Source organism: Phyllostomus hastatus, unplaced genomic scaffold (genome assembly GCF_019186645.2).
Source record: "Phyllostomus hastatus isolate PE091 unplaced genomic scaffold, TTU_PhHast_1.1 phas_contig_16, whole genome shotgun sequence".
NCBI classification, from domain to species: Eukaryota; Metazoa; Chordata; class Mammalia; order Chiroptera; family Phyllostomidae; genus Phyllostomus; species Phyllostomus hastatus.
In genome coordinates, this window is record NW_025333643.1 from 26,047,043 (window position 1) to 26,063,100 (window position 16,058).

The 16,058-nt window shown below is 40.5% G+C and overlaps 1 protein-coding gene across 1 annotated transcript in view; it reads right to left on the reverse strand.

Moving 5' to 3' along the window:
• TAFA4 (TAFA chemokine like family member 4) overlaps window positions 1-16,058 on the reverse strand; it is a 227,373-nt gene that overhangs the window by 144,026 nt on the left and 67,289 nt on the right. The gene's annotated exons all lie outside the window — the stretch shown is intronic.

Here is a 16,058-nt window from a genome sequence, read left to right on the forward strand (position 1 = left end):
TAAGGTCAACTTAAAGGAGTTCATCATCACTAAGCCCTTATTATATGAAATGTTAAAGGGACTTATCTAAGAAGATAAAAAAAGTATAGTAAAATGACAGCAAACTCACAATTATTAACAACCACACCTAAAACAAAACCAAAAGAAACTAATCAAACAACTAGAACAGGAACAGAACCACAGAAATGGAGATCACATGGAGGGTTGGCAACAGGGGAGTGGGAGGAGGAGAGAATAGGAAAAGATACAGAGAATAAGTAGCATAGATGGTAGGTAGAAAATAGACAGGAGGAGGGCAAGAATAGTATGGAAAATGTAGAAGCTAAGGAACTTATGACACATGGACATGAACTAAAGGGGGGGAATGTGGGTGGGAGAGGGTGTACAGCGTGGAAGGGAGTGAAGGAGGAAATGGGACAACTGTAATAGCATAATCAATAAAATATATTTTTTAAAAAAGACTTAGTTATAAGTCATGACACCATTAAAGTCCTAGAGGTGAAGATAGGCAGGAAAATCTCATATATTCCACACAAAAATATTTTCACCAATATGTTCCCTAGAGTGAGGGTCATAAAGGAAACAATAAAAAAGTTGTACTTCTTCAAAATAATATGCTGCTGCATTGCTACAGAAAACATCAGCAAAAAAAGGGGAACCAACCCTATAGAAAAATATACTTGCCAATGACACCTGAGACAAGGTTTTTATCTGCAAAATATATAAAGAACTCACACAACTCCATTCCAGGATGACAACAACCCAATTAAAAAATGGGCAAAGGACCTTAACAGACACTTCTCCATGGAGGACACACAGAGGGCTCAGAGACATATGAAAAGGTGCTCAGCATCACTAGCCATCAGAGAGATGCAGATTAACACCACAATGAGATACCACTCCACACCAGTTGGAATGGCCATCATAAACAAATCAATAAACAACAAGTGCTGGAGAAGATGTGGAGAAAAGGGGACTCTGGTGCACTGTTGGCCAGAGTGCAGAGTGGTGTAGCCACTGTGGAGAACAGTATGGAATTTCCTCAGAAAACTAAAAATGAATCTGCCTTTTGACCTGGCAATTCCACTGCTGGGATTATATCCTAAGAACCCTGACACACCAATCCAAAAGAACCTATGCACCCCACTGTTTATAGCAACACAATTTATAATAGCCAAGTGCTGGAAGCAATGTAAGTGCCCATCAGTAAATGAATGGATCAAAAAACTATGGTACACTTACACAATTGAATACTATGCAGCAGAAAGAAAGAAGGAGCTCCTACCCTTTGTGACAGCATGGATGGAACTGGAGAGCATTTTGCTAAGTAAAATAAGCCAGGTGGTGAAACACAAATACCATTATGATCTCACCTTTCACTGGAACCTGATCAACAAAACAAACAAGCAAGCAAAATAGAACCAGAGACATTGAAATTAAGAACAATCTGACAGTAACCAGAGGGGAGGTGAGAGGGGATGATGGGGGCAAAAGAGGAAAGGGTTTTCAGGAACAACCACAAAGGACACATGGATAAAACCTAGTGGGGGTAGAATCAGGGGAGGGAGGTGGGGATGGCTTGGGTTGGGGAGAGTGGTGGGGTGAAAAGGCACACCACTGTACTTGAACAACAATAAAATAAAATAAAAATGTATAAAGAACTTATACAACTCAACAACAAAAAACAAACAATCCAACTTAAAAATGGGCAAAAGACTTGAACAGACACTTCTCCAAAGAGGACATAGAGAGGGCCCAGAGAAATATGAAAAGATGCTCAACATCATAATCATCAGAGAAATGCAAGTTAAAACCACAAATAAAATATCTCCTCACACCTGTTAGAATGGCTATCAATAAATCAACAAACAAGTTGTTGATGAGGATGTTGGGAAAGGGGAACCCTCATACACTATTGGTTGTAATTTAGATTGGTACAGCCATTGGGGAAAACAGTATGGAGTTACCTCAAAAAATTTTTAATGGCCATGGCTGGTGTGGCTCAGTGGATTCAGTGCTGAGCTGCAAACCAAAGAGTTGCTGGTTTGATTCTCCATTTGGGCACATGCCTGGGTGCCTAAGTTATGGGCCTGGACCCTAGTAGGGGGTGCTCAAGAGGCAACCACACATTGATGTTTCCCTCTGTTTCTCCCTTCCTTCCCCTCAGTCTAAAAATAAATAAACAAAATCTTTTAAAAAATATTTTTTCAATGGAACTGTCTTATAACCCAGTGATTCTACTTCTGGGAATTTATCTGAAGAAACCCAAAACACTAATTTGAAAGAATATTTCCATCCCTATGTTTTCTGCACCATTATTTATAATAGCCAAGATTTGGATGCTGCTCAAGAGTCCATCAGTAGATGAGTAGATGAAACAACTATGGTACATTTACATGATGGAATACTAGTAGGCCATAAAAAGGAGATAATCTTAGCTTTTGTGACAGCATGGATGGACCTGGAGAGCATTATGCCAAGTGAAATAAGCCATTCAGAGACAGATAAGTACCATATGACTTTATTCATATGGCAACCAATGAACAAAATGAACTAACAAGCAAAATAGTGACAGACTCATAGATAGAGAGCAGTCTGACAGCTGTCAGGGAAAGAGTGGGTTTGGGTGAGGTAGGTGATGGGATTGAGTCACACCAGCCATGGCCATTAAAAGAGAAAAAGGGAAAAGATTAATGGACACACACAACAGTGTGGTGATTGCTGGGGAAGGTGGAGTATAAAAAGGTAGGGAAGTGTATAGGTGATATACATGGTGATGGAAAGAGGCTTGGCATGCTGAACACACAAAACAGTGAACAGATGACATGTTATAGAATTGTGCACCTGAAACCTGCATAATTTTTTTAACTAGTGTCACCCCAATAAATTCAATAAAAAGGAAAAAAACCTTCAGGACATGTATCTTTGGCTAATAGCTCGAATGTTTGAGACTTTGCATCAAAATCACCCAGTTAATAGCTCCTTTGCTCCTGAACCCCTAGAAACTATAAGATAATGAATGCATTTTGTTTTCAGCTGCAAAAAAAATAAAATAAAATAAATAAAATGAGACCATTTAAAAGTATGAAAATTAGTTTTACCTCATAGGCCCTACAGAAGGATGCTGTGACCAGAGTATGACCCAAGGGTTATACTTTATAAACCTCTGATTTATATAATTAAGAAAGCCTATTCATAATTTTGAAGAAAAACCCACTGAACTTTGAACCTTTCCCCTAATCATTCATATTCTTTACCAAATGCCGCGGCCAGCGAGGCAGTGGGTTCGAGACGCGCAGTGACGGACTGAAAAGAGAGAGCGACCAGTTGCTCTGGTGGCAAAAGGCAAGTTTATTGAAAACTCCTGTCATTATATAGTGAGATGTTCTAAAAATAGAATGCTTGCTACACGAAGAGAGTCTTTGTTCAAGAAAGTTTACACACCCCTCCAGGTCACGTACAGAACATCCCGAGACATGGCGAAACATTCTGGTTTAGATTAACTCCAAGGACACGACGCATCGCCTCAAGGCTCCGGCACCTCCCTGTCCTTCTCTTGGGCACAATCCGATAGCAAACAAGGCCGGGGTGATGTCAGGTCACCTCCCCGAGGCCAAGGAACAGGCCCAAGCATCATTCTCACAATGCAGGACCCTAACTCTTGACCCCTTCCTGGGGGGCTTGGTTCCCCACATCTCCCCCTTTCTTGTTTAGGACAATTAAGGCAGATATTTCTTTGCAATGAGCATTCCTACGAACCGTTTTGTGCGGGCCAACATTAAGTCATTAACCTTTTTGGATGATAGCAAAACCAGGGTCCTCATACCAAGGGGTGGAAAGGTTAACAGGTACAAAGGCAAAAGAAGGTTGTTTCAATACAGCAAATGAACTAACATTCATAGATAAATTAAGGCAGTTAGTTAGATAGCACTGATCACAGGTTAGGTTATATACAGTATTATGAGAGACCTGCAAGTCTCCAGCGATGAACGCGAAAGAGTCGGGCACACAAGCTATCACAGAAACATTCTTCTGATTTCCAGACCAAGAGATGGCGTCCTGAGCTCCTATGTGCATCCACTGGACCGCTCTCTTTGCTATGGTAATATGCTGAAGAGAGGCCACAGCTTTCCACAACATAGTCTGATAGGTTCTATTGTTTTTGGTCTAAATTCCGTAGAGAAGATTTTGAGGCCGCAACGAGCCGTTGCGAAAGTCACTCCAGTCACAAACCCCTTGGTCGCAAACTGTTTGATTGAGATGGCAAATCCTCCAGGCCGGTCCCCATTGGCTGGGCGATGGGGTCCGACTTCTGCAAGTTGGAATGTCAGCAGGGGAGTTCCTACGCCAATCGTGGCGGAGGTATTGTTGCGTTTCAAATACAGCATATCAACACCCCAGTGAGTCCCATTACTAAAGTCACTGTCCCAGTCCTCATACCTCTGAATAAGAGTACAGTTTGCCAGAGAGGTGGAGAAGCAAAGCGGCTGCGTCATAGATATGCCTGAATAATTGACCATCGCACTCACTGGTATCACGTGTCCGACGGAAGGGGTGCCCAGTACTTGGGTGTTGTTGACATAAACTGGAATGAACTCGTTGTCTTCCCAAGTGACTGGGTGCATGGCGAACACAGCGTTCAGGCAGCCAACGAGGAGTCTCAGCATCTGTGGGAAAAACACACACATACCCTCTTCCCCCATACTAATACTGGGTCTGGGCCATGGCGTGACCCGTCAATGGGATCTCTCCAATAAACTTGTGGGTATTGACTCATACGTGGGCTCCAATGGCGGTCAGCTGCAGAGCGCCCCTCGGTATCTAGAGTGAGGAAATTTAAAAGCGAAAAGAGAATGGGCTAACAGTCACTTCGGGGACCGAGGATCATACCATCTCCCCCCTTTTAATTTAGTAAGCTGGTGTTTCAAAGTAAGATGGGCACGTTCAACAAGTTCTTGGCCCTGTGGATTATAAGGGATACCGGTTTTGTGAATAATTCGAAAAGAGAGACAAAAATTGTGAAAAGTACGGCTGGCATAGGTGGGAGCATTATCAGTTTTTAGTACACGAGGGGTTCCTAAAATGGCAAAACAGGAAAGGAGGTGAAGAATAACGTTACGGGTGTTTTCGCGGGATCAGGGTTGGATTCGCCTCGCCGGCCGGCTTCTCATCCTCGGCCGAGGCGAGGAACACCTCCTGAGGGGGGTGATACGATGCTGTCTGCTCAGCAAGGTCCCCCCAATCAACTTCTGCTGGACCGGGAACCCGCGGTTTCTCCGATAAGTTCACTTCTGACTGATCATACTTCGGCGGTTCCCATTTTAGGGGGGTGCGGTCGGCGGAGGTGGAGGGGAATATAGATTCTCCGCCGAGCGAGCAGCACGGAGACTGCCCCGCGTGCTGCGCTCCCCACTTGGCAAGGTCAGAATCCCCCCTTAAGCAGTCTCGAACAAGAGACCAAAGAGAGAACGCATCTACAGGTGTCTTCTCAGGACCATTAGTCTGATAATGTTCTCTGATGCGCTCCCCCCACTTTCTTCCACGTATCTATATTTATAGTCCCTTCTTCCGGGAACCACGGGCAGATCTGCTGAATGAAATCTACAAAGTGATGGATTTGCCCTTTCGACGTGGAAATTCCCCGTCCCCTCAATAGTGAACATAATACCTGCTCAAAAAGTTCCCTCTCAGTAGAAAGTGAAACCCCCATTTTTATTAGCTCTCTTCGTCTGCTCCCTGCTACTTCCGTTTTTCTTTTTTGTTTCGTATACTTACTGGGCCCCTGTAGCAGCGGTCCTGTCAGGCTCTGCTGTCGTCAATCTCAGGACTCTGGTGGTCCCCCGAAGACCTCTGGTTCCGGTCCCTGTTCGGGCGCCACTTGCCGCGGCCAGCGAGGCAGTGGGTTCGAGACGCGCAGTGACGGACTGAAAAGAGAGAGCGACCAGTTGCTCTGGTGGCAAAAGGCAAGTTTATTGAAAACTCCTGTCATTATATAGTGAGATGTTCTAAAAATAGAATGCTTGCTACACGAAGAGAGTCTTTGTTCAAGAAAGTTTACACACCCCTCCAGGTCACGTACAGAACATCCCGAGACATGACAAACATTCTGGTTTAGATTAACTCCAAGGACACGACGCATCGCCTCAAGGCTCCGGCACCTCCCTGTCCTTCTCTTGGGCACAATCCGATAGCAAACAAGGCCGGGGTGATGTCAGGTCACCTCCCCGAGGCCAAGGAACAGGCCCAAGCATCATTCTCACAATGCAGGACCCTAACTCTTGACCCCTTCCTGGGGGCTTGGTTCCCCACAACCAAAAATTTCATGTACAGTCATGTACCTCATAACAACATTTTGGTCAACAAGAAATCTCATACCCATAGCTAGTGTAGTTCAGTGAACTGAGCACCAGCCTGTGAACCAAAAGGTTACCAGTTCAGTTCCTAGTTGGGGCACATGCCTGGGTTGTGGGCCAGGATCCTGGTTGCATACATGCAAGAGAACACGAATTGATGTTTCTCTTTCTCTCCTTCTCCCTCCCTTCCCATCTCTCTAAAAATAATTAAAATATTTTTTTAAAAAAGAAAGAAACCTCATATACTATAGTGATCCCTTATGGTTACAATGAAACTGAAAAATCCCTAGCACTTAGTAATGGCACAACGTCATAGCATAACATGCTACTCACATGTTTGTGGTGATGCTGGTATAAAACACCTATTGTGCTGCCAGTTGTACAAATTACAGCACATCATACCTGATAATGACAATAAATGACTATATTTCTGGTTTGTGTATTTACTATCCTATACTTTTTATTGTTTATTTCTAGTTATCAAAAAATTCATTGTCAAACATTATGCCATGTTACATAAGTGGGAGCCTCAAACATCTCATGCTTACTGAATCTCCTAATGGCATCCTTTTTTCTTAATTTGATCTCCTGTGGATTTGTACTGTAACATGCTGTGCAGGTTAGTAGCCCAAAAGCAGTAGGCTATAACATGTAACCTAGGTGTGTAGTAGGCTAGAGCCTGTAGGTTTGTGTGAGTGCATTCTGTGATATTCACACAATGAAGAAATTGCCTTATGAAACATTTTTCAGAATGTATCCCCATTGTCAAGTGGCACATATCTGCAGTGTTTTCCCAGAACCCTGAAATCTACTGTGTACAGGTACTAGATTCAAACCAGCCACTGGGATCTTCAGGGGGTTTTCAGGTAAATGCAATTAAGGAATATTGATATACTCCTATATTCACAATTTTTTGAATAACAGGATGGAGATTACATTACATTTTTACTCTGGTACAAAATGGTAATATGGGTATGAAACAATAATAAAAACTATTCTGATTTATACCATCAGTTAGCTAACTTTTATATGCAGTTTTCCCTTCTCTAATTAACATTTTATAAATGTTACCTGCTTCTAAATGTTCAATTTTGATCCACACCAATCTGTTGGCATTACACATGAACTGGAAGAAAATACAGAGCCTTCTGTTTTAAGTATCCTAATTTACATGCTAAATTAGAGGGTCAAAATTGAGTCTTTGTCATGTTTAGAGACCTATACATTGGCCTGGAAATAAAAGACAGCATGTTGATTTTGTGTGTGTGTATGTATGCGTGTATGTAAGGATAATTTTTTAAAAGCAAGTAATAACTCAATACTAGTTTAGAACAACAAAATCTAGTGCTGGAAGATAACTGGAAGATAAATATTGTGAAAGTGCTTTGGTGCGATGAGCTTTATTTAAACTGAAAATTATTCCTCATCGTGACAGCAGTTGAGCAGCAGATGGCTATAGGTACCATAAATATGTAAGCTCTAGAAGTACTCTGCATTGAAAAAGGCACCAAAACACAACAGTGTTGAACAACACAGATGAGAGGGAGTGGGCCTTCTGATACAGGAGATAGAAGCTTCTTCATGCAGTACAACTTCTGAGCATAATGGGACATCACACAGTTTTTCTGCACAGCACTAATGCATAGAGCAATCCCATTTTTTAAATGTTACATGGCAAGGAAGTTAGACTTTCTCTCAATTAAATTACCTCATTTTCACAATATAGAACTTGAAACAGAATTTCTCAAGTGCTTTCATCTTCAGAAACTTGCTGTCAAAAAAACAAGCTTATTATTAAGACAAAGAGCTATATAATGCAAGGCAGAACTCTAGTGGGATGGTTTGCTTTAGCTTAAGTGTAATTTTCTACCATTCTCTAGATACTGTGACCTCTTTCCCTTGCTCTCTGGTACCTACTTTAGTACCTGAAATAGGTACAATGAAAAAGATAACATTAAAAAATATCTTTAGTAACAACAAAAAAAGATCTTTATTGACATTCTCCTCATTGCTGAATTACAAAAGTTGTTTATTTTATACCTGCTCTGGCCAGTCACAATATTTGGTACTTAACAGGCTTCAGTAAATAAACACATGTGATTCATCTACCTATTTGTTAATACTTATTATGACCTATGCTAGATAACTAGAAATACTGAGGTGAATAATTTAGGAACAATATTCCTCTCCCTGTGTTTCTAGAGAAGTGGTTTGAAACTACTGCCTTCTCAAATTAAGAATAAACTGACAGCAACCAGAGGGGAGGTAGGAGAGGAAATGGTTAGGGGGTGGAGAGAGGAAGGGTTTTCAGGAACAACTATAAAGGACACATGGAGAAAACCAAAGGTGGGTAGGATCAAGCGTGGGAAGTGGGAATTGCTGGAGTGGGGAGGGGGGAATGGTGGGTAGAAAATGGAAACAACTGTACTTAAACAACAATTTTAAAAAGTTAAAAAGAAAAAAAGAAAGAAAAGAAACTGCTGCCTTCTCACAGCCTTCCAAATGGGAGAAGAAGGAGTTGATCTGATTGGTGAAATGAGGAGAATGCAACATTCCTGATCCATAATTCTGTCCTGGGCAAAGTTGATTTAGTCAGAATCATTCCAGGGATATGACAAAGGCCATGACCCACCATGGTGTTTTATGTGAGTTACTGGGTAACTAGTCTGCCATGTGTGAGGCCCAAGGAAGAAACTGGGGTGGGAAGGCAGGTATCAGAAGTCCATCTGGGCTGAAGGTCTGAGCATCATTCTCTTCTACATTGGCTTGCAAGTGATCTGATAAAGTCACTGTGACCTCTAGTATTGTCATGCCCAAATGTTTACACATTGAACCACAGATCACTTTATTACTTCCTTTTAATTTCTGCCTTATAATATATAACGTATCATATTGGAAGGTTTTTTTAATTATGTGCATAAGTAGATTACATTATCTGTGAATTTTGACTTAGAACAGTATAGAAATTGCTGTCAAATATTTATTAGACCAAAAAGAAAAAGGGTTGGGTCTGATGAGGTCTGAGGTACCAGTCACAGCAGAGAAGAGGAATCTACCTGCAAGAGTTGGAGAACAGAGAATCACTTATATCTCTAAACAAGTCCCTAAAAACGGCCCTTCCATTTTTTACAAACCCCTCTATCCATCCTGCTACAGTAATAGTCACCCTAAAATTCAATATTACTAATGTCTTCCTCTTATTCAAAACCTTTCCAAAGTTCCAAGCCATCTTCAAGTGTTCACAACCTAGACCCAACCTACCTCCCTAAAATAATTTATTGCTGAGGAGTTCTGGCCAAGATAGAAGCATAGGTAAAAACCCTTCACTTCCTCACATAACCAAAAGGAGGATAACAACCAATCTAAACTCAATAAACAACCAGAAGTGCCAGAAAATCAAACTGCATGGAACTCCAACAACCAAGGAATTAAAGAAAAAATCAAACAGAACAACCAGACCTGTAATGCAGCAGACCTCACAGGCCAACTCAGACAAACTACGGCAAGGCAGTGGACTTGTCCGGCAGGGCTTGCTGTGGCGAGGAAACAGGCCATGCAGGTGGGGCTGGCTGAAGGTGAAATTGAGACACAGAGTTGACTGTGGACTACAGAGGTTGCTGTGGTGGGAGAAACTCCCAGTCTCACACAAGAGTCCATTGGAAAATGTGCTAGAGACATGTAGGCGAGCTGACCTGTTCCCTCCCTGGTCCCTCCCCCACAGGCAGCACCACAATGCAACAAAGAGGGTTGCCCTGCCTGGGTGAATACCTAAGACCCTGAACCCTTACAACTTAACAGGTGCACCAAGACAAAGAAATATGGCCCAAATGAAAGAACAGAGCAAAACCCCAGAAAGAGATCTAATCAATGAAGAGATAGCCAACCTATCTGATGGAAAATTTAAAGCCCTGATAATCAAAATGTTCACAGAACTGATTGAGCTTGGTCAAAACAATGAAAAAACAAATGAAGGATACCCAAAGTGAAATAAAGCAAAATATTCAGGGAACCAACAGTGACAGGAAAGAAACCAGGATTCAAAGCAATGATTTGGAACAAAAGGAAAAAATAAACATCAAACCAGAACAAAATGAATGAACAAGAACCATGAACAAGAATTCAAAAAAGTGAAGAGAGTCTTACAAACCTCTGGAACAACCTGAAACACTCTAATATCTGAATTATAGGGATGCCAGAAGGAAAAGAACAAGAACAAGAAATTGAAAACTTATTTGAACAAATAATAAAGGAGAACTTCCCCAATCTGGTGAAGGAAATAGACTTCCAGGAAGTCCAGGAAACATAGAGAGTCCCAAAGAAGTTGGACCCAAGGAGGAACACATGAAGGCACAACAGCATTGTTACCCAAAATTAGAGATAAAGAGAGAATCTTAAAAGCAGCAAAAGGAAAGGAGAGAGTTACCTCCAAAGGAGTGCCCATAAGGCTATCAGCTGCTTTCTCAAAAGAAATCTTGCAGGCAAGAAGGGGCTGGAAAGAAGTATTCTAAGTCATGAAAGGCAAGGACTTACATCCAAGATTACTCTGTCCAGCAAAGCTATAATTTAGAATGGAAGGGTAGATAAAGTGCTTCCCAGATAAGATCAAGTTAAAGGAGTTCATCATCACCAAGCCTGTATTATATGAAATGTTAAAGGGACTTATCTCAGAAAAAGAAGATCAAAACTATGAACAATAAAATGACAACAAACTCACAACTGTCAACAAATGAACCTAAAAGAAAAGAAAAACAATGGAAACAAAAACTAAGCCAATAACCAGAACAGAACTGAATCAGAGAAATGGACATCACATGGAGGGATTTCAGTGGGGAGCTGGAAGGGAGGAATAGGAAGGAAAAGGTACACAGAAGAAGAGGCATAATTAATAGGCATAAAATAGACAGGGAGAGATAAAAATTGGTATAGGGAACAGAGGACTCAAAGAACTTATATGTACAACCCATGGACATGAACTAAGGGGTGGGGAATGCTAGAGGGTCGGGGGACAGGGTAGAGAGGGGGTAAGGGGGGAAGATTTGGGAAAACTGTAATAGCATAATCAATAAAAATACTTTAAAAATAATAATAATTTATTGCTTATTCAAATCTTCTGAATGAGCCACCCCAATCTACTTTTTCCCCTAAGTAGATCAGGAACAGTCCCAAATCCCATCTTCATACATTTGACCTTTCTGATTTACCTATGACAAAGCCCATTATTACCTCTATTTTCAAACTCTACATTTTCCCATATAGTTCAATTCAAATCCCATACACGCAGCTCAAAGTAATAATTTCTTCCTCTAAAAACCTAGAGGGAGCAATTAAGTGTGGCACAGCAGTCAGAACTGGGTAAATTATACTACAGATAATAAACAGTCCCAGAATGTGAGATGCCTACAAGGGTTTACATCTCACTATGTCAGATATCCAAGTGAAAATCAACAAAGCTTCTGGCTCCAGGTTACTTTCATTCTAGGACGCAAACTGACGGAGTGGCCTTAACCTGGAACATTGATCCACATCATGACAGAAGTAATAGAGAACACAATAACCCCAACTCTTTTTTTTTCTTTTTTTCTTTTGCTGTTGTTCAAGTACAGTTGTCTGCCTTCTCTCCCCACCACTCCCCCCACCCCAACCATCCCCACCCCCCTCCCCTGTTCCTATCCACCCCCTTGGTTTTGTCTCTGTGTCCTTTATAGTAGTTCCTAAAAACCCTTCAGCCTTTCCCCCCACTATCCCCTCTCACCTCTCCTCTGGTTACTGTCAGTTTGTTCTTAATTTCAATGTCTCTGGTTATATTTTGCTTGCTTGTTTGTTTTGTTGATTAGGTTCCAGGTAAAGGTGAGATCATATGGTATTTGTCTTTTACCACCTAGCTTATTTCACTTAGCATAATACCCTCCAGTTCCATCCAGTTCCATTTTACCAACTAACTCTTAAACGTTTGCTCAAGTGGTACATGCCTCAATCAGCACGGCCAGATCAGTCAGGTCCTCAGGTCCCGAGGGAAGGCAACGGGGGATTGAGAAATAAAGAGACAGAGTCAAAGCGGGGTCAGGTGGAGTCCTTTCTGTGGGATACAGAGGAGGCAACTGTTTATTGGTGAAGTCAGGCTGTATATATTGAGCCAGCTTTGAAGCAGAGTGTGAGAAAGACAAACAGTGAGGCTAGGTACATTTTCTTTTTTAAGAACATTTGCTGCTCCTTCTTGGTACACTGATATATCAAGCAGCCAAGTCATTCTTTTCTTACAACAATCTATCAGGCAGTTTTCCATGGCCTGGTGCAGCTGTGCTGAACCCGAGGCCTGCTTCCAACTCCCTTGGCACACATTATCCTGCTTGGCCCTCCACAGTACACATTTCAATTCCACTCAGATAGCACTGGCCAAAGCAAGCTGTATGAGCAATCATAATGTCAATGAGGTAGGAAAGGAGAGACAGCAAATATTTTCAAATACTACTCAAATCTATAATAATTGAATCAACGTACATAGTTATGATCACTTCTAGGAATATCTCACACCACTAGAGTACAATTACAAGCCATTTATAGGTATTTTACTCTAATATGATGGTCACAGGGAATTTGAACATTTTAAAGAACAAATTAAAACTCTGAAAGCACATTTGATCAGTATGAATCAGAATAATGTCTTTTCAAATAACAGTTTCTGAATTTAGTTTACCACTGCAATGAAATTCCAGTGAAACAAAATAATTTAAAGTTCATTACAATAGTATGCAGCTTATAGTTATTTGTGTAGAAATATAATTTGTTGCCAAAATAACATGATTGCTTTTTTGCAATTTTGAAATATACAAATATGAAATAATGAGATATGAAATATTATGAACCCTGCTTTATGTGCAAATTTAGAAACAATGTAAACTCTCCACAATTAAAATGTGAAGAATTCTATTTTGAAGTCAGTAAGCCATGGGAATTATAAGGTGTGCTACACCACATGAAGGTACCAATTTAGCTGGTAGGCAGATATCCACAGACTTTGTTAGAATTGTGGAAACTGATTATGAAACCTCACTATAGTACTATTGTTTTAACAGTCAGTACTTACAAATTAAAAGCTGTTTTAAACTCTATAATAACATCACTCATACATTACTGATGGTGAAAAATGAACCAAAATCAATAACTTCTGAACCACTGCCAAAATACTATGCTGTTAATTGAAGTACAAACTCAGAGCTATGAAAAATAATACTGAGGAAATAAACACAGCATCAAAGTCACATTCAGGTGTTTTACAAAGTTGTAACTTTTTAACCAAAAAAAAAATATTGACTTGTTTCAACCATGGTAAGGCCCTAAGAGCTCTCTGTCTTCCATTTAGAGATGATTATCAAATTCATCACCTACAAAGATATTTGCAAGTGCTTTTCTAGAAAATCTGCAATGGAAACTACTACAGAAAGCTCTACTGGTATTTATTTTACAATTCTACTGAGCCTCATATTAACAAAATAAAAATGTATTATGCTCACTCTTTTTGTATGGCCAGTGAGGACAGCTTTGAAAGCTACTTGTTTACTCGTGGCTGTCTTAGCTATGTTTCTAAATTATCCAGTAAAAACAAATATTGACTTAAAAATGTAATCCAAAAGGTGAATAGGATGTAAAATGTTATTGAATCAAACTGACTTAATAAATATTTGCATTCCTATTATGTGCAAAGTAGTGTGTCAGATTTAAGCCTAACATTCTCACCAAATAAGCCATTTGAAATGCTATCAACTAAGCTACTGCCTTATGAACTCTGACTGAAACTCAGTTGTTTATACTGCTCTGTGACAATGGTCAGCACAATTTACTGGAACATCTTATTCATTCTTGGTCAAGAAAATTTTCCTAACCACTGTTACTTACACAAAATTACCTCTAAGAAGCAACTTCACTGAAATTCTCACACCACTATTTATTCCTTTTGTTGTGTTTTACTGCTTTGCTTATGTAGAATTAACGTCACACTCATCACCCTACCTTGCTTTAAAACTGTTTGCTGGCTTCTCTCTCCTGGTTCGTTATCTTTACAAGTAATGTCAAAAACCATGAGGCATAGACAAACTGAATTAGGTTTACAAGAATGACTTTGGCCCTTCCCTAAAGAATCAGAGCAGTCATTTCCTTGTTCTAAGAGACATGTTGCCCATTCCACCTGAGGATTAACAGAATACATACACTGACTCTTAATATGAAGTATTAAGATCTTAAGGGGTCACCACACTTCTCTGTGGTCTTTTTACAATGTTCCTCCCAGGGAGTCATACCTGAAGTCCTAGAGCTCCAAGGGGTCCATGATCAGAATTGGGGGTATGGGTGGTAGAGGGTGTGATATAGAAATTAGATGGGGAAAACACATTACATCTTTATGCCACTAACCCAAAGTGAAATCTAGCATTTTCTTCAAAGAGAAATATAAGCAATGAAATGCAATAGAATCAGCAGTGTCTGGATTCTGTCATCTAGAGAAATCACAGATATCTTCACCTCATATTTCCATTTCTGCCAATATGTTGAGATATCACTTATGCTCATTACTACTTCAAAGCAACAGTACTTACTAGGTCTGCCATAAGATCTTTTTTAATGTGTTACTAAGATATCACTTTAACACACATTTTAAAAATATTTGATAATTTATTTCAGTATAATGGGTTTCTTTTGTTGAAATACTGATTGTACTTTATGAATTAAAAATGTAATTATGAGAGCAGGCTGTAGGCTTTATGTCACACCTGCCCAGAGTCTGTGGCTCAAAAGAAAAGCCCAATGGTGTAGTGCACTGAGTGGGCCGGCTACAATTCGGCAGCCAAAAACCCATAGCGGCTAAGTAGCTGCTCTAAGTTACTTAAAAAGTAATAACAAAGAGTAAAATTTTCTTCTTTTTTATTTCACCCTTTGCAACAGCATGAATGGACCTGGAGAACATTATGCTAAGTGAAATAAGCCAGTCAGAGAAAGACATATACCATATAATTTCACTCATATGTGGAATCTAATGAACAAACTGAACTAACATGGGAAATAGAGAGTCATAGACAGAGAGCTGGCTGACAGCTCTGGGGGAGATTAAGGGGTAGAGGGATTGAGCGGAAAGGGACTCATGGGCATGGACAACACTGTGGTGATTGTGGGGATGAGATTATAAGGGGGATAAATAGTAATGGAAAAATGTAATAAAAATTAACAACAATTATTTTTTAATGCCTACTGTGTCTATTTCCTATTACCGCTGTGACAAATTACCTCAAAGTTGGTTGCTTAGAACATCACAATTATTATTTAATTGTGGATGTCAGGAGTCCAAACTGGATCTACCTGGGTTAAAATCAAAGTATCGACAGGGCTGTGTTCCTTCTCAAGGCTCTAGGAGAGAGGCCACTTCTGTATCTGTTCCAGCTTATCTGAGCTACCCACGTGGCATGGTTCACGATCCCCTTCCATCTGCAAAGGCAGCAATCTCACCACTCCACTCCCTGATTCTGTCATCACATCTCCTGATTCTGGTACTCCCACCTCCCTCTTCCACTCCCAAGGACCCTCAGGATTACATCAGGCCCACCCAGATTATCCAGGACAATATCCAAATCGCAAGGTCCTTAAACTAACCACATCTGCAAAGCCCCTTTTGCCATATAAAATTCTCAGTTTCGAGAAATTAGGACGTGGACCTCTCTG